This window comes from Mizuhopecten yessoensis, unplaced genomic scaffold, assembly GCF_002113885.1.
Source record: "Mizuhopecten yessoensis strain PY_sf001 unplaced genomic scaffold, ASM211388v2 scaffold11171, whole genome shotgun sequence".
Taxonomy (NCBI): domain Eukaryota; kingdom Metazoa; phylum Mollusca; class Bivalvia; order Pectinida; family Pectinidae; genus Mizuhopecten; species Mizuhopecten yessoensis.
In genome coordinates this window covers 625,403-635,189 of record NW_018408915.1, presented here as the reverse complement: position 1 = coordinate 635,189, position 9,787 = coordinate 625,403, and the positions used below count along the sequence as shown (strand labels likewise).

Sequence of the window (9,787 nt, the reverse complement as noted above, 5' to 3'; positions counted from 1 at the left end):
GGGGAGAGGCAGTTCTTGACACACTTAAAACATGAATCAATTGAACATCTTCGGGGTTGATGTAGGGCAGGGGCAGGGCTTTACGTTGGGTTAGTTAGGAGTGTGTGAGGGGGGAAATCTGATAAGAGGTTTTATACCGATATGTCCCTGATGGAGATTCAGCGAAAAAACACCTGGTGATATAATCATTTAAATGTGGCATGAGTTGGAGAATAAAGGGCTGATGGAGCTCAAAGAATAAAGGGCTGATGGAGCTCAAGGAATAAAGGACTGATGGAGCTCAAGGGATGAAGGGCTAATGGAGCTCAAGAAATAAAGGGCTGATGGAGCTCAAGGAATAAAGGGCTGATGGAGCTCAAGGGATCAAAATGAATCTTCTATTAATACAAGTCCTCTGAGTCATTCAAAGAATTCCATGTCTGGTTTAAGATGTGCTGATGTCAGCAAATACAGTTATGTTCATTGATGGTTAGATAACTATTTAATATACTGTGTGTGTGTGTGTGTGAATGTGTGTGTGTACGTGTACCAGAACGGAGTATTTATCTCCCATTGTGTATTCCGATAGTTCCTCCATAACCCATGTAACGTGTAATGTGCTGAGGGATCAGATCTCACTTGTTTGGTATTTCAAAGGTGCAAAAATCTACTACAGAACAAATGTCACAAATATAAACAGTTCATGGCTATAGTACTTAGTGTCCTATACTACAAATGTTTCTACATTCCAAGTGCAGTGTCTGGGCTGCTTAATCAACTTTATTAACCAAATGATGTGTGTGTTGTGTTACAAACTCCTTACAGGAATGTGGTATGTGATACATATAAAAGTCATATATATATATACACATTTGTAGCCATTACACCTAAAATAGATATTGCTTGAAAGATATCATTCTGGCCTTGTACTGAATTTTCATAATTGATTATTTTTAAGTCTTTTGACAATTTTTTTTTTTGATGTTCTTGTCTTTAGGTCCTTTGAAATGTTGACACATGCAATTTCTGCTATACACTTCAATAGTAATGAAGATATTTTCATTTTTTTTGCTAAGCTTTGAGACAAAAAAAATAAAGATATTTAAAGACAGAAAATCAAAGTTGATTTCCTATTCATTATGCTAAAGGTTCTTTTAAAATCCTGAAATTTTCTCCAAATATGAAGATATGACAGGACTTGGAAGGATTTTCCATCATGACACCGATAATCATATACATGTATACATAATGAACAATACAATATGATTGCATATTTATATTAAACAATACAAATCTATTATCAGAAAATTAAATGTGCCATTAAATCTCATTTATATTATGCTGTTCCTCTGCTCAAGCAGACACATATAATATACGTCAGGACTATTATTACTTCACCTCTTTTGAGCTTATATTGTGAATGTGGTGGTCAGGGGACTTAACTCTTGGTAGTTAAATCTATGATGGTCAGGGGACTTAACTCTAGGTAGTTAAATCTATGATGGTCAGGGGACTTAACTCTTGGTAGTTAAATCTATGAAAGGATTACTGTTCTTTAGGTATTTTTCCTGATTTTTTTTGATTTTATCATTACTATTTTTTGTTTGCTTTATTCAAATTTTGATAAAACCTTCAAAGATTTTGATCATATGTCATAGAAAAAATACCACATACATCAATGATAGCCTAAGCTTTGAGACACAAACATGTAAATAACCCAATATACAGAGCATAGTATTAATTGTCTAAATCTGTCATCATATGAAAATGTCATCTTTGAAGTACATTCAAAAATCACCTTCCAACTGCCTGATTACATGTGAAATCAAATAAACCAATTGTTTCAAGCATGAAAACAATCACACAGTTGTGATCGACGATTGTTTGACAAAAATACTTCCTAGTGTTTTTTATTTCCAAAAACTATTTGTATAGGCTTGCATATCTATCACAGCTAGTGATCACCTCTGTAGAGGTCAAAAGCCCATAATAAACTGCAATCACAAAAGAAAAAAATTCATGTTTAAAAAGAAAGTATTCATTTTAACATGTTGAATGTAAGAAAGGTACACATATATAGTATAATGGTATTGGGATCACTACAGGTGTTCAGGTGTGAAAGTTGCTTGAGTTTTCTCTGATTGTTTTAGAGTTGGAGGTGGGTGAACAGTAGTATATTTGATTCCTCTCCAAGTGTTTGGAGTTGGAGTCAATAGCCTCCTTGGAATTCCAGGGGTTACAATCACCTACATTCTCTGCACCCCTGGAATATGGCGGGACGAAATTGAAGGCTCAGTATGTGCCACCTTGTGGATGATACAAGTAACCTACCCTGGTCGTTAGATCCTTTGATATACATCAAAAGAATCGCACAGCTGCATATCTGTAAAATTTTGACCGGGTGTCGCTCCTCTGTAACCTTCGAAGTACAAGTACCAAGCTAGCAATTGGTCAGGTTATTTCAGCTGAAACCAATCAAATAGCTAACTGTGTGTCTTTGGTTTTGTCACGACATATTCCACGGGCGCAGAGAACGTATCTGATTTTTAACCACTGCAATTTCGAGCATATGGAGGCATGGGTGAAAACGTAAAGTTGATATATGTTTGGATCACACAAGAATTGAGAGGACGATAACTATTAACTGGATGATATATTTTGTGAGGATCTATAGGGAATACTTTGTGTTCTATCCAATACCTGTTGAGAGGGTGTCGGTTTATATAGGAAAACAATCTCAGCTACTTTACTTTGTCAAATATTCAATGTCAGTACGATGATACTCGATAACGATTATATGTCTGTGATAGCAGTGCAGATACATGTTTACCCATGTTCATTGTATTTGTGATAAGAATTCCATTCTACTATTACCTGTCTCTATCTCTGTTCAGTTTTGTTTTGTCAAACCAACATTGCAAGCCTTCAAGTGATCAACATCTTGATCACCAAGGCCCTTAACTTAAATGTAAACTTATGATTGTTTGTTATAGCTCTAATCTTAAAATCATCGAGTTCTACACAAAAAATGTAATGCTTTTAATGCTGGAGGTCAGAGGTCACAGTCTGCTTGAAGTGCTGTAGATATATGTTTGACTGGAATATGGTCTCAGTGCTAGAAATGCAAGCTTCTGTGTGATAGAGATTTACCTGGAGAAGGCCTACTAGGGTTTCCACTTGCAATTGCCAGGTAGAAAGCGTGTGCGAGTGATTAGCCAAGCTATGTTACAGTATGGTAGTGTATGGGGTGTAGTGCTGTAAACAGCGCTCTGGTTATATTTAAATAACTTTCATATAAATGACCTTTGTATATATTGAACTCAGTACTTAAATATTCCATTACTATTGTACATATCAGCTGAATGTAATTTCTATGTTAAATGTTCCATTGCTAGCTAGCTGTTGGTCAGTTCACATAAAAGTTATTTTTTCTACCTTAATTTTAAAACAGCCTGTTTCTACATGAACTGAGAATAGTTAAGCATCCGTTATTTTGATCGAAATCAAGAAGAAAATCTTTGATTTCATCGTCATATCGGGTAAAAAAAAAAAAGCCCTTTTTATTATCCAGGGGGAAGCAGCCTATATTCAGCTATAAAACTAGGCTAAAATCACTGGTTTATAAACATTGTTTTAAAGGTCAAGGTTTGTAAAAAATACCATTGGTAAGGAGTCGTTGTAGGAGAGAATTAATTGATGATATACTACAGCAGCTACCAGTTTGTATAATGGTAGTCTGAATTGACAGTGAACAAGGTCAAAGGTAGACAACTTCCGGAGATCGTTATGATATTGGGAAGTGTATGATCAAAGTGTACTGGATATGAAAAAGGTAGGTGGGGTAAGAAGGGAATTGGAAACAGCTACTTTTGTATGATCTACATAATACGGAAACATCTAGGATATAGAGAAAATTAACTCTTGTACATATGTTTATCTTGAAATACGGAACTTCTCGAATTCCTGATGTCTTCAGATGTAATGAAGACTCTAAAATTTGAACTATGACGAACTCATTTTTTATGCATTATTCAAAAATAACATTAGGAATCATTTCAACAACAAACCTGATTTTTCTTAAAATAAAGGATTACTTAATAACGTGAACCTTGCTTATATATAAGTCTTCAGTGACAGAATCCCCAAAATATGATAATAATGTCTTTGTGCCTTATTTGTATTATTATAATTATAAGTCATAGGAAATTTAAGTACTACTGAAATGATGAAAATTTCCTCTCTTATGAAGCACTGCCGATGATAATGATATTTCCTTTATATTAAGTACTTACCGGTATATGATGATGATGAAAATTTCCTCCATAGCAAAGCACTGAGGAATTTCGTTGAGGTTAAGGAACATTCATGAAACTTAGTCTTTTACTGATGTCTTCACTGCTAACTCGATAATATCTTATTATCCATGAAAAAGGGTATCAATTATAGCTTAAGCTTTTCATTTTTTTCGTTGATCTTGCTTTGAAGAATGCATTTTAACATATGTTTTGATATGTTTGAATTCTAATTTTTGTTTTTTGTTTTTGTGATAATTGTTTAATGTTAATATGACTTCAATATAAGTGTTTGATGTTCTCTTTAATAAAGGAATACAGATACATGTAAATAAGTTTCGCTGTGTAGGTGGATGGGTTTTTCCTTTTTTTTTCAATGATAATCTCATATTTTTATGATGTCAGCACTTTAGATATTAGTGTATTCAGCAGTTTTTACTGTTTCCATATTTGGGCTGAAATGACATTTCATATGTTTTCTTTTCAATTTGATAAAAACAATTACTCCAAAACTCAACAAATCAAACCTTTATACAGTATGAAAAAGGATTTAACAAAATTCCAACTTTTTTAAGAGGCCTATATACCCGTCTTTAAAAGATATTTTCCTGTTTAACGTCAATTACCGCTTTAGAAGCAAGAGGTTCGAAGATTGATTTCCCTTGATTAAAATGTTTATGAAAAGGCGAAATCATAATACATGCATTTCTTTGGTGTATAACTCTGCTAAAGCAGAAGGGTTAGAAAATGCCTAAGATATTGAAATTCGTCGTCATTAAAGTTACAACGTGGGTCACTGAGATTCCTCTATCTTTAAAACAAGGAGTACAAATAAATAAGATTCAGATGCATTTAAATACTGTTCAAGCCGAAAGTTTGGTGCGTAGAAATGTTTGCGTCTGGAAATATGTGCGTTGTGACTATTTGAACTGTTCGCGGTGTTGAAATTATCATATTGGCTATTGTTCTGAAGTTAATACATTATATATTATAATCTATAATCTAAATACATTATATATTATAATCTATAATCTAAATAATTATTCACACATGGATATTCTTGCCCTAACTAACTTGGCACAAATAACATGAATATTTCAAAGTCACAAAAAATTCCACTTTTACAGTACAATTTTCTTTTTACTAACTTACCTTAAGGAAGGTTTAAATTTTCAAGTAAACACTTACATAAAATTCGAGATACAAATTATGTATTTAATGTACTTTACATATAAATGGTTAGTGACCCATTTCGGTAATAATAACTATACAAAGACAGATGTGTTATGTTGGTACATGTATGTGAATGTATTCAAAAGTGTTTGTTTTGTAATGTTGCAAATTTATGTTAAACCGGTAGTATTCAACATATGTATTTTGAGGGATGTAAATAGGTATTTGAGCTGAGTATGAAAATAAACAGCATCGAGGGTGTGGATTATCAAGTGCATAGTAAGGCCAAAAATATGATTGTGTGTTTCAGGTATCCCGAACCTACCCTAAAGAGTCCTTTCGACCCAGGACATTTGATCACTTATTTGTATCTAAGATTGATTTATTAGCGAGGCAAAGTTCACAGCCACTCATTAAAATGTACTTTCTTCCTTTTCTGGGAGTCTGACCCTATTCTTGACGAATTAATAGCCATTGTAATGTGTAATGCATTGCAAGATTTGATAATATTGATCAATGAAAATAAAAGAAATTACAAATAAAATTATTTGCCATCTGATCGCAACATACCCTAATTTTATGTTACCTGATGCATACATACTATCTTTTTGGGCTTACGTTATATGCATATGAAAATGTCAGAATTACTTTATTTTATTAAGGGCTTATAATTGAAATTTCATCTATGCATGAATGTCATTATGAAATAGTGGACATCTATTACACAGTACTATCCTTGGTTTCTGTACCCCAAAACGCTTCTAGGCCAACAATAGCTCCTATCACTCTCTTGGCCAACATCGTTTCCTATCAGTACATACCACAAACATCTTCTCGGTCAACAATTATTGAAATTTTACACAAACATGCTCAAGGCAAACGTCAGGACATGCCACAAATTAAACATATTCTTGGTGAACATCTTTTGAAATGTACCACAAACATGTTCTATGCCAACATTCGCTTCCATCAGTACATACCACATTCATTACAAACATCAACATTCATTACCAACATCACTTATCAAAAAACGTCTTCCACGATTCGAGTGCATTGTCATCAGCATATATTCCATACACTTCATCCAGGTCACCATCCATTGTGGCTACCTGTATCATGTACAACAAAAACGCCTCTAAGTCGATAGCCATTACCATTGGAACATACATGTACCACACATATCCACAAAGTCACATAATTAATTTCTCCCACCCTTCACAGGTGTCTCCTAGGGGGAGATAGCCTCCTGCCGATTAGCACGTGTTCAATTGTGACGTCATTAAAATGCGTCATCGGTAATTGTGACGTCATCAAAAGTGAATGACGATATGCATACCCCACATGTGTTTTTGTATACAAACATGGCAGATTGCTGTCGGTGGAGCTGTGACATCCCCTACCTTGAGGGTGTAACAGGGAAATCGCCAACCTGAGGGGTGATGGTTTTGGTTGTCTAGCCTAGAGTTAGATAACCAAAAAAACATCACCCCTCTGGTTGGAGATTTCTATGTTACACCCTCAAGGTAGGGAACGATTCTATTAATCACATGCTTTTATCCAAACTGGGATGTGACCTTCCTATGTTACGGAAAGCAAGGATTTTACTAGTTGTGTATCACTGCTAGATACATTAATACATTGCATAATCTGAGGGAAATACCTTTTATCAATTTGTTTCAATTATTTGGTTTTGAAATTAGTGTAATATTTGGGTGTTTTATGTAATGTCGTACTGACATTTTCTAGCTTATTATTACAGCTGTAATCATTGAGTCCCACCCCCGGGATTGACTGAAATATACTTCAGTTACATATATTGTAGCTAGAGGTGTGTAGACGAAAAATTAATATATCAAAAATATTAAAGCTGTTTCTTGGAAGCAAACAAAAGAGTCGTAGTCATTTTCAGACTTCAAATATATCGAGTTTCAAAGAAATCAAAACCACAACTTAATTGTAAGTCTATATTGAATAACCATAAGAGTTGCGAGCATATTTAAGGAAAAGCAAGGGTATAAACCCCTGAAAAGGTTTATTCACAAAAGTGCAAATATTTTTTTAGCATATACCGAATAACCCTAAATAGAATCATGGTTAATCGTTATAATTGAATTTAAAAAGACAAACAACACTGTTAAGTTCATAGCATATGAATTTGTATTAACTTCTGATAAAATATAAAAAGAATAGCACAAAACACATATCAAATTGATTTCATCGCTGAGCAACTTCAACCTATCAGAAGTTACAATACAAATACCGCGCTGAACATTTCGTTATATACGACGTCGTCATTTTTTTTATGTTGTCTATCTTTTAACGTTATATGATATAACTTGGAAAAGTGTAGCATTTGGGGAATAGCCAAAATTGAACTAAACCAATACTTTTTGGGACAATATTATTTTTCTGTCTGCTTTTAAGGAACAAATTACCGAACATTGGTATGAATTAACGACAACGATTCATATTTTATATCTGATAAGAAAAATGTGTTTATTTTAAAAACAACCTTTTATAAATTGCAAAATTTTCTCCAGATGAAAAGTCGTAACTGCATAGTGTAATATAACTTGTAATATAACGATTTGTCATTTACATTGATCAAAATGGCTACCACTTGTGTTGCTGTGACAACTGATGGTCGAGGTCAGGGTCATGACCTTGAGATAAGTTGAAGGTCGCTAAGTGCCATAACAGATATGCTTTGTACACTGGGTTATCATTCCATTACGTAATTGTTTTGTTTGTTATTGAGTTTATATAGGTAGTTCATTGTTTTATTTGTAGAGCGATAAATATGCATTTGAACGTTTTAAGTGATAATCTTGTTGAATTTCTCTTCGTATGTATCTATCATAGATTTTCACCTATTTTCCGTGTTATTTATTACGTAAATTACAAAATGCGGGGTTCTTTTGGTGAGGTACCTTGCTAAGTAGGAAAATCATTTACATGTTTATCTGCAAATCTTTGACGAAATATAATGTACAGACTGTAATGCTAACGTCCATCTGAGAATCGTGCATACTCATTGCGCGAGTCAGAATTAAAATGTTATTATAAAAGATGGGTTCCTCTGACAAATGTCATAATAATGAAAAAAGCCGGTGCTAGATTTTGAGTAAGTACGCTTGCACTAAAACGGAAGGTCACCTCTGTCAAACACCTCAGATAAGCTTTCAAGATATTGATATTGTCAACGTGACTATCTTAAAGGTATATTAAAGGTATTAAGGCATTTTAATTTACATGTGGAGAGACAATCATTTGTATTACATCAGTGTAGAAGAACATATCTCCTGCGTCTTTTCAATTCAATTCAATTCAACAAGAAAAAAACATTTATGATTGTAAAGTGATAGGAACCCGTCTTTAAGTCTTTGTGATGTTAACTGTACGAACTGTCCTGTTTTGATTGTGTTTTCACTTTCACTTTGTTTCTGTGAGATAATTTATTACACCACTGTAAACGTCAATATTGAGTATAGCGACAGGAAGTCTATTTATTTACTTTGTATATCATATCTCAATGTGTGAACTAGCTTTTTAATGATAATAAAGTGTTCAATATTGCCTAGACTTACTTCCCTTTGTATATGAACAGACTGTGGCCGACTGAAAGTAGTCCCATCCAAACATACAAAACTCTCTTACCCTGTAGGCAGATCTAAGGGAAACACAGATTTTCCCAAATGTTCCACTTTTAGTTCAAATAAGCAGATGAATGATCAAATTAGTACAAAACCAGATTCTGACAGACCCATAACAATACCGTTAATTGATGTCTGTTCTTACAAAGTAACAATGTATCATTTCTACCCTAATTTCCTTCCACTAAAAATGGATAAATTGACGAAATTGCCATATTGACAGTAAAAACTGTTTGCTTTGTTTTGATTTCTGTGTAACCTGTCTTGTTTTTTCTGAAATATATCCTTATTTAGTATTTCTAGAGCTTGGTTTATTTTGCGTTTATGAAGCTTGGGCAATTTTAAAATATCTAATTTGTATTTATGACGTCTTTCTGTACAATCTAAATGTCTTTTACTTTTTGTCACACTTTAAAAAATGGACAAAATTTAGCATTCGAAAAAAAAGTTGACCTTGAACACCAAATGTAGTTATCTTCAAAATATGTCTCCTAAAGATCTGTGAAAAATGGAATTTAAAATTCAGAATGAGTATTCCATGGGTAGGATTACGTGGAAATCTTCCAAAAACGTCCACAATTAACAAATTCGAAAGCGTGCTGTCTTTTCAATTTGTCGCGTGGACTTGATTTGTATTTTCGATGACATAATTTAAACACTGCTCCTGCTGAGTCGTTCATTGTAAATTCA

General features: G+C 33.6%; 1 long non-coding RNA gene across 1 annotated transcript; it reads left to right on the top strand.

The window, feature by feature from the left end:
• Nucleotides 1–6: 6 nt before the first annotated feature.
• Nucleotides 7–4,077, top strand: LOC110467342. Its single transcript, XR_002464844.1, has 2 exons — nt 7–1,427; nt 1,466–4,077. It is a non-coding gene; the product is annotated as an uncharacterized LOC110467342 (long non-coding RNA).
• The last annotated feature ends 5,710 nt before the right edge of the window (nt 4,078–9,787 follow it).